At 37.1% G+C, this 12,507-nt stretch overlaps 1 pseudogene; it reads left to right on the forward strand.

Annotated features, from left to right (window-relative positions):
- The first annotated feature begins 564 nt into the window (after window positions 1–564).
- LOC102126851 (tubulin alpha-1B chain-like) lies at window positions 565–2,004 on the forward strand (annotated as a pseudogene).
- The last annotated feature ends 10,503 nt before the right edge of the window (window positions 2,005–12,507 follow it).

The following is a 12,507-nucleotide window of genomic DNA, read 5'->3' on the forward strand; positions in this document are numbered from 1 at the left end:
ATGGAAGTTTATATATTTTCATTGTATTTGTGAAAGAGAAACACCTATTCATTTTCATCTTTTTACTACATTTAAACAGTATTTTATATCATGTGTCCGCTGCTACTGACACTCATAAATTAATTAGTTTAAGATGACATTTTGAAACTTAATATCCACATTTTGCCACCATTATGTAAAGGTTAAAATGATGTGTCAGAGGCTTCTTGGAGCAATTGAAAGGCTAGCAATAAGTAATAGTTCAAGCTTCATGACAGTTGATGCAGATTTCCTTGTGGTCCCCTTCAAAACCACCAGAAAGTTTTATTATTTCCAACTACAGTTTTATTTTTCATACACTTTTCATGATTTCAACATTTTGTCTTAATCATAATCTTTTATAGCTAGACCTATTTAACTTTACATTAGTTTTACCTTGATCATTTTTATGTGCAAATTCTAAAGGAGATGTTTAACTATAAGTATTACTGAGCACATTACTTTCCTTAACTCTTAGCTTGTTGGGATCGGTCATCGGACCCGTTATCTGCTCCTGTCGCCTTAGCCTCCTAACTCTTAGCCACTATGTGTGAGTGCATCTCCATCCACACTGGCCAGCCTGGTGTCCAGACTGGCAATGCCAGCTGGTACCTCTACTGCCTGGAACATGGCATCCAGCTCCATGGCCAGATGCCAAGTGACAAGACAATTCGAGGGAGCGATGACCACTGAAAAGCATGTGCCCAGGGCCGTGTTTGTAGACCTGGAACCCACAGTTATTAACGGTTTACTCCGACACCTACGAGCCACCTCTTCCACCCTGAGAAGCTCATCCCAGACAAGGAAGATGCTGCCAATGGCTATGCATGAGGCCACTACATCATTGACAAGGAGATCATTGACCTCATCTTGGACTGAGTTCACAAGCTGGCTGACCAGTGCACAGGTCTTTAGGGCTTCTTAGTTTTACACAGTTTTGTTGAACAGACTGGTTCTAGGTTCAACTCCCTGCTGATGGTATGTCTTTCTGTTGCTTATAACAAGAAGTCCAAGCTGCAGTTCTCCATTTACCCAGCAACCCCCATCCTCCAGGTTTCCACGGCAGTAGTTGAGCTCTACAACTCCATCCTCACCACCCACACCACCCTAGAGCACTAAGATTGTGCCTTCACAGTAGACAATGAGGCCATCTATGACATCTACCATTTGGTTAGCCAATAATACAGTTCATACAGGAAAGGTGGAAAAATCACCTCAACCCTTTTTATCATTTAATCAGTTTTCCAAAAGTGACTTGGACCACTTTTGGAAAGCTCAATATTGAATGTCCAAACTACACTAACGTTAACCATCTCATTAGCCAGACTGTGTCCTCTATCACTGCTTCCTTCAGATTTGATGGAGCCCTGAATATTGACCTAACAGAATTCCAGACCAATCTAGTGCCATACGCCCACATCCACTTCCTTCTGGCCACGTGTGTCCCTGTCATCTCTGCTGAGAAAGCCTACCGTGAACAGTTTTCTGTAGTGGAGATCATAAATGCTTATTCTGAGCCAGTCAGTCAGATGTTAAGATGTGACCCATACTATGGTAAATGCATAACTTGCTGCCTCTTGCACCCTGGTGATATGGTTCCCAAAGACATCAGTGCTGCCACTGCCACTGCCACTATCAAAACCAAATGCAGCATTCAGTTTGTGGATTGCTGTCCCACTGGCTTCAAGGTTGACATTAGTTACCAGCTTCCCACTGTGGTACCTGGTGGAGACCTGGCCAAAGGACAGAGGGCTGTGTGCACACTGAGCAACATCACAGCCATTGTTGAGGTGGGGGCTGACCTGGACCACAAGTTTTACCTGATGTATGCCAAGTTCCTTTGTTCACTATTCCGTAGGTGAAGGAATGGAGGAAGGAGAGTTTTGTGAGGCCCACGAGGACATGGTTGCCCTTAAGAAGGATTATGAAGTGATTAGTGTGGATTCTGTTGAAGGAGAGGGTGAGAAGGAAGGAGAGGAATACTAATTATCCATTCCCTTCAGCCCTGCAGCATGTCATACCCCCAGAATTTCAGCTTCAACATCAGCTGACAAGCATTCAGGCTTTTTGGTTAGATTGTTTTCACTCAGTGGTGATCATGTCTTTCCATGTGTACCTGTAAGATTTTTTCATCATGTCTCAAAATAAAGGCTTTAGAATAAAAAATGAATAAAATAAATAAATATGAATGTTATTCAATTACACAGGATACGTTTTAATTTCATGAAGAGATTAATGTAGCCCCTATAAGTAATGATAATTCACACCACTATTCACTGGATTTGGATACATAGTTATTTTACGTTTTGGCAAACATAAAATACGAGAAAGATCAGAATAGAAGATGAATGTATATTAATAAGGACAGTATTTTATGAGTACACAGGATCTGTTATATATCCCTATCCATTATGTAAGTTAATCTATCATCTATATCCAGGGTCTGCAAACAACATCCTGTAGGCCAAAACTGGCTTGCTGCTTGTTTTCAGAAATAAAGCTTTACTGAAACACAGCCATGCTCTTTTGTTTACATATTATCCATGACTGCTTATCTATTACAGAGGCAAAGTTGAGCGGTTATGACAAACCCACGAGCCATTTAAAATACATATAGCTGGCCGAGAGTGGTGACCCATGCCTGTAATCTCACCACTTCAGGAGGCCAAGGCAGGCAGATCACCTGAGGCCAGGAATTTGAGACCAGACTGACCGACATGGCAAAATCCCATCTCTACTAAAACTGTACAAAAATTAGCCAGTTGTGTAATTACAGCCAGGCATGCACCTGTAATCCCAGGTACTCAGGAGGCTGAAGCAAGAGAATCACTTGAGCCTGGAAGGTGGAGTCTGCAGTGAGCTAAGATAACACCACTTCACTCCAGCCTGAGTGAGAGACTGAGACTCTGTCTCGCATGAATAAATAAATAAATAATAAAATAAAATACATATTGTCCTTTGCAGGAAGAAGTTTTCTTATATCTAATCTGTAACATCAGTATTAATATATATATCGAATCATTTATCTAATCTCTTAATATATGTTCACATACATACACAGATTTGTATGCATACATATATACGTGTGTCTGAATGTATATATACATATGTATATATTTTTCTGAATATATTCATTCTTCCAAAAAGAGTTTCTGATGATACACATATTTGAAACAGAAATAAGATACAACCCTACAAAATAGAAGCAAGACAACAGGAAAAATAACAAAAACCAAAAAGAGCAATATTTTAAATCTAATGAATCATTCAATTTGAGCATTCTTTTGGTCTGAGATTTCTGGCAGATATGACAATAGACAAAATAATGAGCTACATTGTTCTAATTAGAAAATGTGGTAAATTAAAGCACATTCAAAAGAACACAAGAATAATTTCCTTCTTATATTCTTCTGTAGATGTACGGATCACAGTCAAGTTGACCATAGAAATATAATCTCTGTTATTTTGAAGATTTGAGCTTTAATACAGAATGCCTTATAAAGCATATTTCCTAAGGGCTTTATCAATCAACAAATTTACAATAAACTGAAGTTCACTTTATGTAATAGGAAAAAATCTATGACAATATAAGGAGACATATAATTTAATTGTGAAAATTAACATTTTTACATTTTCAGTAATAAAGGAAAATATTTGTAGTAACCTATTGAAATGGGATAAGTAAATATATATTTTGAGTGTCTTTTTTACTTTCTATATTTTTATGCCTGAATGCTAAAGTTAACATGTATTTTCACACACAAAAATGTCTAATATGAAGGGTTTATATAAATGAGTTTAGTAATATTTTGACTCCATTTAGCTCAGAAAAATGTTGAGTCTTAGATAAATTGTAAGGGTGAAAATAATACAAAAAGTAAGAACTGTTGATTGATAGTGTCCTCATCTTTCCCTTGTAAGAAAGAAAATCAATGCACTTATAATTTCTTATTTAGTTGCAATATTCTACAATAATATATTAATGTAATTTTGATCATCATGTTGACAACTCATGGATTACAGTTGACTTTATGTGATGTGACTGTTATAAATATTAGATTTCTATTTTCTCCATATTGCAATGAATAATCTTACGTATTAAGTAGAATAACTAGGATAAAAATGTGTTTTTCATTATTTCATATAGAGAAGTTGGTAAGCTTTATACACTTGTTATTTGTTGTTAAAATATAAAGAGACAGCTAAAGTGAAGGGAATAGAATCTTTTTTCTTCAAGAAACCATGGCTATTATTATTAAATAATTATCTGGCTAAGTATCGTAATGCAACAAAAAGATTTTGTAATGTACTCCTAATACTTAAGCGGAATAATAAAAAAAAAGTATTGCCTCACTTCTTAAAAATGTAAGCAGATATTTTACTACTGTTGTTAAAACTCTCTTTGGAGCCAGGCACAGTGGCTCACACCTGTAATTACTGCCCTTTGGGAGGCTCTGGCAGGTGAATCATTTGGCCAGGAGTTTGAGACCAGCCTGCCCAACATGGTGAAACCCCCCATCTCTACTAAAAATACGGGAAAATTAGCCAGGTGTGGTGGCATGCGCCTGTAATCCCAGCTACTTGGGAGGCTGAGACATGAGAATTGCTTGAACTCCAGAGGCACAAGTTACGGAAGCTGAGACGGCACACTGCACTTCAGTGACAGAGCAAGAATCTGTCAAAAGGAAAAAAAAAAAAAACTCTTTGGCCAATTTGGCAGTACAACTGCATCTACCACTGTGACATACTGTGTGAAAAGTTCACAGAGACCTGAATGTCAGTTTTCACAAGTGAGAAAGGAGACTCGGGGTGATATGTTTATATACTGAATGGAGAAATGGCTTTTTTTTTTTTGAGACAGAGTCTCGCTCTGTCACCCAGGCTGGAGTGCGGTGACGTGATCTCAGCTCACAGCAACCTCTGCCTCCTGGGTTCAAGTGGTTGTCCAGCCTCAGCCTCTCAAGTAACTGGGACTATAGGCATGTGCCACTACGCCCGGCTAATTTATTGTATTTTGGTAGAGATGGGGTTTCACCATGTTGCCCAGACTGGTCTTGAACTCCTGAGCTCAGGCAATCTGCCCACCTCGGCCTCCCAAAGTGCTAGCATTGCAGGTGCGAGGCACTGTGGCCGGCCAAGAAATGGTTTTTCTTATAATCTCCATTGGCCTGTCGTGATACCAATAGCCCTTTTTCTTTTTGTAGGGAATGTTGTTATTTAATGATTACTCCTCTTTTTAGGAAATGATATATGATCTACTTTCCCATGCTTGCTCCCTCTGTCACATTTATATGCTCAATACAAAAAAAAAAAGGAAACAGAAAAGGAAAGAAAATAGTTTTGACACGTTAGGCAACTGTCACATCAAGTTTACCAAGACTTTGATTTTAAACAGATAGCCTTTGACTAATAAGAACTGCATTTAGGGACAATATTTTATTTTCTTGGAAGTAAGAATAAATTACATAAGCTGTTACTAGACTTAAAGAGGCATGTTTTCATGTTTTCCTTTTCTTTATTGTTTTGATAAATCTTTAAGGAAATAATAGTAACAGAAACAACAATAAGTAACAGTAATAGTTGGCATCACTTAATTGAACTCTTATTTTGTACAAAAATCTCTTCTAAATACATGATATGCCCTATCACAGGGAGGTATTTACTAATTATATTCCCATTTTCCCAACAAGGAAACCAAGTCACAGAAAGGCATATTAACGTGACCAAGGTCACACCATTAGTGAGAGGATGAGCCAGAATTCCAACTGAGGTAGTCAGGTTCCAGAGAAGCTGTATTACTTCTCACTATAGGAAATGTCTTTTTTGAAAGTTCTAAATTCACTATTGTGGGTCAATGACTATGTTAATTACACTGAAAGCTACGTAGCAGAAGGTAAGCTTTCTTTGCTTAATTTGCTTAAATAAATAATACTTTTAGAACTGTGGCAAGATAGACATTAAAATTATTTTGTGAGTAATTCATGTCAAGTAGGAAGTAGGAGCTAATTCTATCCTTTTAGAAAATAACCTGATTCTGTTTAACAGATATTGTAAGATACAATAGCTAATGCTTATAGAATGTTTACCCTGTGTCAAGCACTTGTTTCAGTAAGAGAAAAGTGAAACAATTTCTATTGTGTTACTGTTGTATCAAGCAAATGTAATCTTTCAGAGTCCATTATAAACAGCACATTCTGATCCATGTTTAAACTATGAAAAAAATCTTTTTGAAACATTCGAAAGGGAAAGGTTTTTTGGGTTATGGATGTTTGCAAGTCAAAATTGCAGTCAATGCTAGCAAAAGATAATTTATAGCTGGTGTTTCACTTATAATATTGTCTATTCTTTTTCCTGCCAAAATTCAGGTCATTTATAATAGCAAGTTATGCATTTTATGGGACATTAATCAGGCAATCAGCTGTTGCAGGATATTAAAAAAGGCCTTCCTAAAGAAGAAGAGTGAGTGGAAGATTTCTTAGGCAAACTGAATTATAGATACAGCAGTTCATTTGTTTCAGTTCAGATTTTTATCATACTCTTTTGTTGTGCGCCATACTTTATGTTTGTGCACATACATAGTTAAATGCCAAATCTGATTTCCTAAAATACAAGTCAATTATATATTTAAGTAACCATTTTCCTCTGAATTTAATTTGCAAATGGTTTTCAATAAAGTTAAAGGGATCTGTAGTTTCTTAGTGGTGTCCTTGTTCCTATGGTGAAGACTAACAATATAGCCTATTGGATTTAAAATTCATTTTGATTCTTCAAGTTAGTCTCTTATTTAACTTTTGACTTATTAAAACTCTGTACATTCCTTAGCTTTTTGTTGTAACTTTAATACCTATACTCCCTTAAATCATAACAATATGATTTTTCTCATGTTTCATAGCTGTTCACAGCTGTCCAATGTTTATTACAGTTAGGGTGGATATACTGCTAGCATCTAGGCAATGATTGAGGAGAGGAGATGTATGTCACTGTAGGCTAACCCTTAGTAAGAAAGATGTGTCATCTTCTCTTTTTCTCCTTTATTAAAAGCTGGAATGTTGGCTTAGTGGCTAGGTATCTTCGTCTAAACAGGTAATCCATACGAGGGATAGTACAGCACGACATAGGGGAAACCTGGGTCTTCAACACCATAAAATGTTGATGTTTCCCTTAAAAAAACTATTTAGATTATTACAGAAGGAAAAACATGAACTCTAATTTTGGAGTTCCTTGCTAAAGTCACCTATTATTTGTTATATCCAAGAGAAATATTGGTATAAACATATGTTAACATACTACAAAAACAAAACCAAAAAACAATCAACAATCCAAAATCTAAACGACATCCCCACTAGTAGATTAAAGATTAGGTAGGAAAAAGGACATAGATACTACTCAGACCCTTGTTAAATTATGATAAGAATGTTCCCTGGGATATTTTGAGAGACAAATCATGGGCAAATTGAGCTTGAAAATTTACTAGAACTGGATGGAAAAGGCAACAACACGAGAACAAATATTGTGTGATTGTGTTCATTGCTTCTGTAATCAATGTTCTGCCATAGATGCATTCACACTGGTTATAAAAATGATGCTCTATAGACGAATGGAAGCCAAGGTTGGCTCTCTGATCCTTTCCCCAACACCTTGTATTAAGATTTCTGGGTCAGGTGTGGGAGCCAACCAATACTATGTCATGCAAATTATTTTCTTCTCAGCCTAGTACTTCAGATGACCTCAACGTGGTATGATGTGACTAAGTTTGGGCCAATGAAATATAAGCAGAATATTTGCAGAATAATTTACTTCAAAGAATACGAGGAGCTTTCCCTCTCTTTCCTTTCCTTTTTTTTTTTTTTTTTTTTTTTTTTTAACCTGCTGGCTGGATATCACCAAGCAACAGCATGTGGGAATGGCAAAACTAAAAAATGAATGGTAACTTGGTTTCAAAAATGGTTGGAGACTTGGTTTCTGACACCATCCAGCCCACCAGATCAGCCATATTGTTACGTGAGAGATAAAACTACTTTAAAATACTGTGTTTGGGGAGTCTCTTTTATAGCTTCTTCACCCATACCCAATTATTTATTTTACCAGATTAACAAATACTAAACTCTTAGGCAATGAATTCTAAAACCTTGTAAATAAAAAGTACATTTTATTAATTATAATTTTCTTATATTTGTCTAATAAGTTATATTTTCTTTTCCTTTCTTTTCGTTCTTTTCTTTTCTTTTTTGAGACAGAGTCATGATCTGTCACCCAGGCTGGAGTGCAGTGGCGTGATCTTGGCTCACTGCAACCTCCACCTCTCAGGTTCAAGCAATTCTCCTGCCTCAGCCTCCCAAGTAGCTGGGACTACAGGCACGTGCCACCACATCCGGCTAATTTTTTGTAATTTTAGTAGAGACTGGGTTTTACCATGTTAGCCAGGATGGTTGCAGTCTCCTGACCTCATCATGATCTGCCTGCCTCAGCCTCCCAAAATGCTGGGATTACAAGCATGAGCCACCAAGCCTGGCCTCTGTTAATGATTTCTATACTCCAATTTACCTTTTATTATTCTATCTACATATCTATCATAACCATGCTTACATAAATATATTTCTAGTGGTGACTGAATCACCATATTTGTGTCTTTTGTATGTGGGTTAAAATTTTTGCATGCCTTATGAGTCTATAAATAATTTTATATAGATATTTTATGATCCAGACATAGATATATATATATAGTTTTTATTACTATTCCAAACCCAACCATATGAGAAAAATAGAATACATGGAAAAAAATAGAAATTGGATTTCTGCAGTGATATGGTTTGACTGTGTCCTCAATCCAAATCTCATCTTGAATTGTAGCTCCTGTAATTCCCAGGTGTCATGGAGGGATGCTGTGGGCAGTAACTGAATCATGGGGTTGGGTCTTTCCTGTGCTGTTCTCATGATAGTGAATAAGTGTTATGAAATCTGGTGGTTTCATAAAGGAGTGTTCTCCTACACAAGCTCTCTTGCCTGCCACCATGTAAGATGTGATTTTGCTCCTCAATTATCTTCTGTCATAATTGTAAGGCCTCCCTAGCTTTGTGGAACTTAGTCAATTAAACCTTTTTCCTCTGTAAATTACTCAGTCTCAGGATATGTCTTTATTAACAGCATGATAACAACCTAATATATGCAGAAACAAATTACGCAAAAGAAGGTAATTTCTCTCCTCTTGAAATTCAAAGTTCTGATGTAGTCCTAATAGGTCTCTGTGTATTCAATAATAAAATCCATGTTTTCTGCTTTTCCAGTACTAGTGTCTCCCACTAAATTTGGGGTTTGATTTTGGTTTTATGCTCCTTTTAACAGCTCTTGCAAAGGTGTACTTATTATGTAGCACTTAACTATCTCAGTTTAGGGAACAAGACACTAAGCAGAGATAAACAGGGTATGTGGGGCGAATGGTCTAAATATCCAGGTCGATAGTGTTATACATAATGGTCATTGAATGAATATTTTGCATGATTGTAAAACATTAAGTACTTGTCTCTTATCATCTAGCTCCCCCCTATAATATATCAGATGGTTTTCTAGAAATCATGTGTTTCATTTAATACAATGCAAATGTATTAGGGAGTTGAAAGAAAACAAATAGTAAATATATGCCAGGCTTGTTTTGTTTTGTCTTTTTTTTTTATTTTTCTCTTAAATAGTAAAACAAAATATGTGTTTAAAAATATATTATGAAAATCCTACTTAAAATTATGTATTAATATATTGTAAGCAAAAAAGACACTGAAACAGTACTGCAACTAAAAGTATAAAATATTAAATGTAATAAGTAAATTAATTCTCATGTTTATGCAATTAATATGTTCTGAATAGTCTTGCAAAATTTTAATGTTGGATTGTCAAAATAGTATTTTGCTATCACTATAGATTTTAGAAGTGCATAGTAAATCATTACATATTACCACTGAAACTATTTTACAGCTGAATTAGTCTAACTGAATGCTTAAGTCTTTACCTGGACCACAAATGTACAAGACATTGGTGTTGGAGGTAAATTGGTGAACAAAACAAAATTATTTCTTCATGGGACTTGTATTCTAGAAGTAGGTTGCAGTTGTTAAATATCTATGTCATCTTGGATGGGTGCTTTAAAGCAGGAAACAGAGCCACTGGGGTGAGAATGTGCTTCAAGTGGAGTAATCAAGGAAAGATTATCTGATGCAGTGACATTTGAATAGTGGCCATGAGGAAATAAGACAGCATATGGTACAGGATCTAAGGGGAGAATGTTGGAGCCAGACAGATGAGGAGGTGGAAGCACCTAAAACTAATTACCCTTATTGTGGAAAAGCCAAAAGGATGAGGCCAGCATGGGAGGTGTGGAGAGAGCAGGGGGTGGCAGTGATGGGAAATGAAATCAGAAAGGGAACCAGGGGGATAATTTTGCTCTGAATTAGGTATAACATTTTTGGAAGGTTTTTAACGAAGTAATTTATAACCTGCTGATAGGGATAGGGGGCAGAGAAGTTCTAGGCAAACAGGGACAGTTCCCTGACAAAGCCCCACACTCAAGCTAAAAAGTCTGAGACCACAGCCCAAAGTGAGAACTTCTATCCCAGTTTTCCTGCTCAAATGTTGCCTTTTCCTAACCCACCTATGGCCCCACCTCACCCTATGTTGTGCCTATAAAGACCACAGACTCAGCTGGCACAGGGCAGAAGCAATTGGACACTGGGGAATATGGCCGGATGATGGAGAGAAAAGGCTTGACCTCAGAGGGACAGCTTGATGATGTAACTTCGGAGAAAAGTCTGACCAGAGACGCTGGACTTTGGGGGAAGATTACCTACACCCCCTCCTCCTCCCGTTTTCAGCTCCCCTTCCTGCTGATATTCACTTTCCTTGGCAATAACACCCCCACATTCGCCATCCTTCAATTCGTTTTGTGCGACCTCATTTTTCCTGGATGCCAGACAAGAGCTGAAGAGTCATGGGTGTGGATGCAAAAGGCTGTCACACCGGCCCTTTTTCCTTGCTGGAAGAAGGCAGCCACTGAACGCGAAAAGGCAGAGACCCACTGAACACTTAAGCCATCTGCGGACGACAGAGCTAAAACAGCACTGTTACTCTCAGACAGAGCTAAAACAGCACTGTAACAGGCCCCCGGGGCTTTGGGAGTAACAGGCACCCCGCCCGATGCTGCTGCTTGGCAGAGTTTGCTCCTGCCTGCACCCACAAGCACTCACTCCGGCTCCTGCACCCACTCACCTGCACACTCCCTCCCACGATGGGTGGAACATAGCGGGTCCGAGTGAGTGGAGTTTGATCCCACTGGTGCAGAGGCAGCCAGCCTGTTCCAGCGCTCCTGCACACCAGTTCCCACCTCTTTCGCTCACACACTCCCTCCTGTTGGGAGTTGAGAGCAGCAGGTCCAGTAAGCAAGGCATCCCTGTTGTGAGTCCTGAGAAGGGATCAGGGAAACACTCTGTTTCACTACCTTATGTTTCAGAAGACCCACCCCTGCCTATGGTTCAAGTAGACTGTCAAATCCAGGAGCAAACAATGAGAGCATATAGGGAGGTCCTGCAATAAACAAGATTGAGTGGAGTAAATCTGACTTCAGGGTTATAGCTATTGAGCTGACGAGACATAGTCGCATTCTGCATGTAATAAAATACATCGCCCAAGGAACCTGTTGAGATACACTCATTTCTAGACTTGTAGGACTCCAGGACGTTTCCTCAACCTCCCTTTATGGCATAATCTATTATGAAGTTTCCAAGTCCATGCATTCAAAGAAAGGAATAAAGAAATTTTCTTCCGATGCATTCTTCTTTGCATCTTGCAACCTAAACCTTTTCTAACACAAGGGAATATAAATACGTTTTGCGTACTGGCTCTTAAGCAGACGGAGTAGTCCACCATAGAAAGACCAAAACTCAAATGAATATCTCAAGGATTTTTCCTGTCACATTCTTTCCCTAATGAATAAATATATATATATGTGGAGATAGAAATAAATATGGCATAAATAAAAATATGCCCAGCCTATATTCATTCTCATCTTGCCCCAGCAAATGTGAAGATAGAAATGTTTCTTCTAGAAATTATATAAATGAAATATACAATAATATAAAATATATACTGTTATATAGTATATAGTATATACTATTATATTTAGTATAACATGTAATATAATGTATAGTTATATACAGTATATGTATTTTAATATATATTATATATGTTATAAAATTATATATACATTATATATGTACATGTATATTATATATTTATGTACATTATATATTATATATAAATGTACTTTGTTTTTTCTAGAAATCATATATAATATATAGTATATATATTACATACAGTATAGTATATGTTAAACTCTCTATATTATATATAATTATATGTAGTACATAAATATATTATCTATTATCCATTCATATAATATTGTGGGGAAAAGAAAGAGAGATCAGACTGTTACTGTGTCTATATAGA

Source organism: Macaca fascicularis, chromosome 3 (genome assembly GCF_037993035.2).
Source record: "Macaca fascicularis isolate 582-1 chromosome 3, T2T-MFA8v1.1".
Classification (NCBI taxonomy): Eukaryota; Metazoa; Chordata; class Mammalia; order Primates; family Cercopithecidae; genus Macaca; species Macaca fascicularis.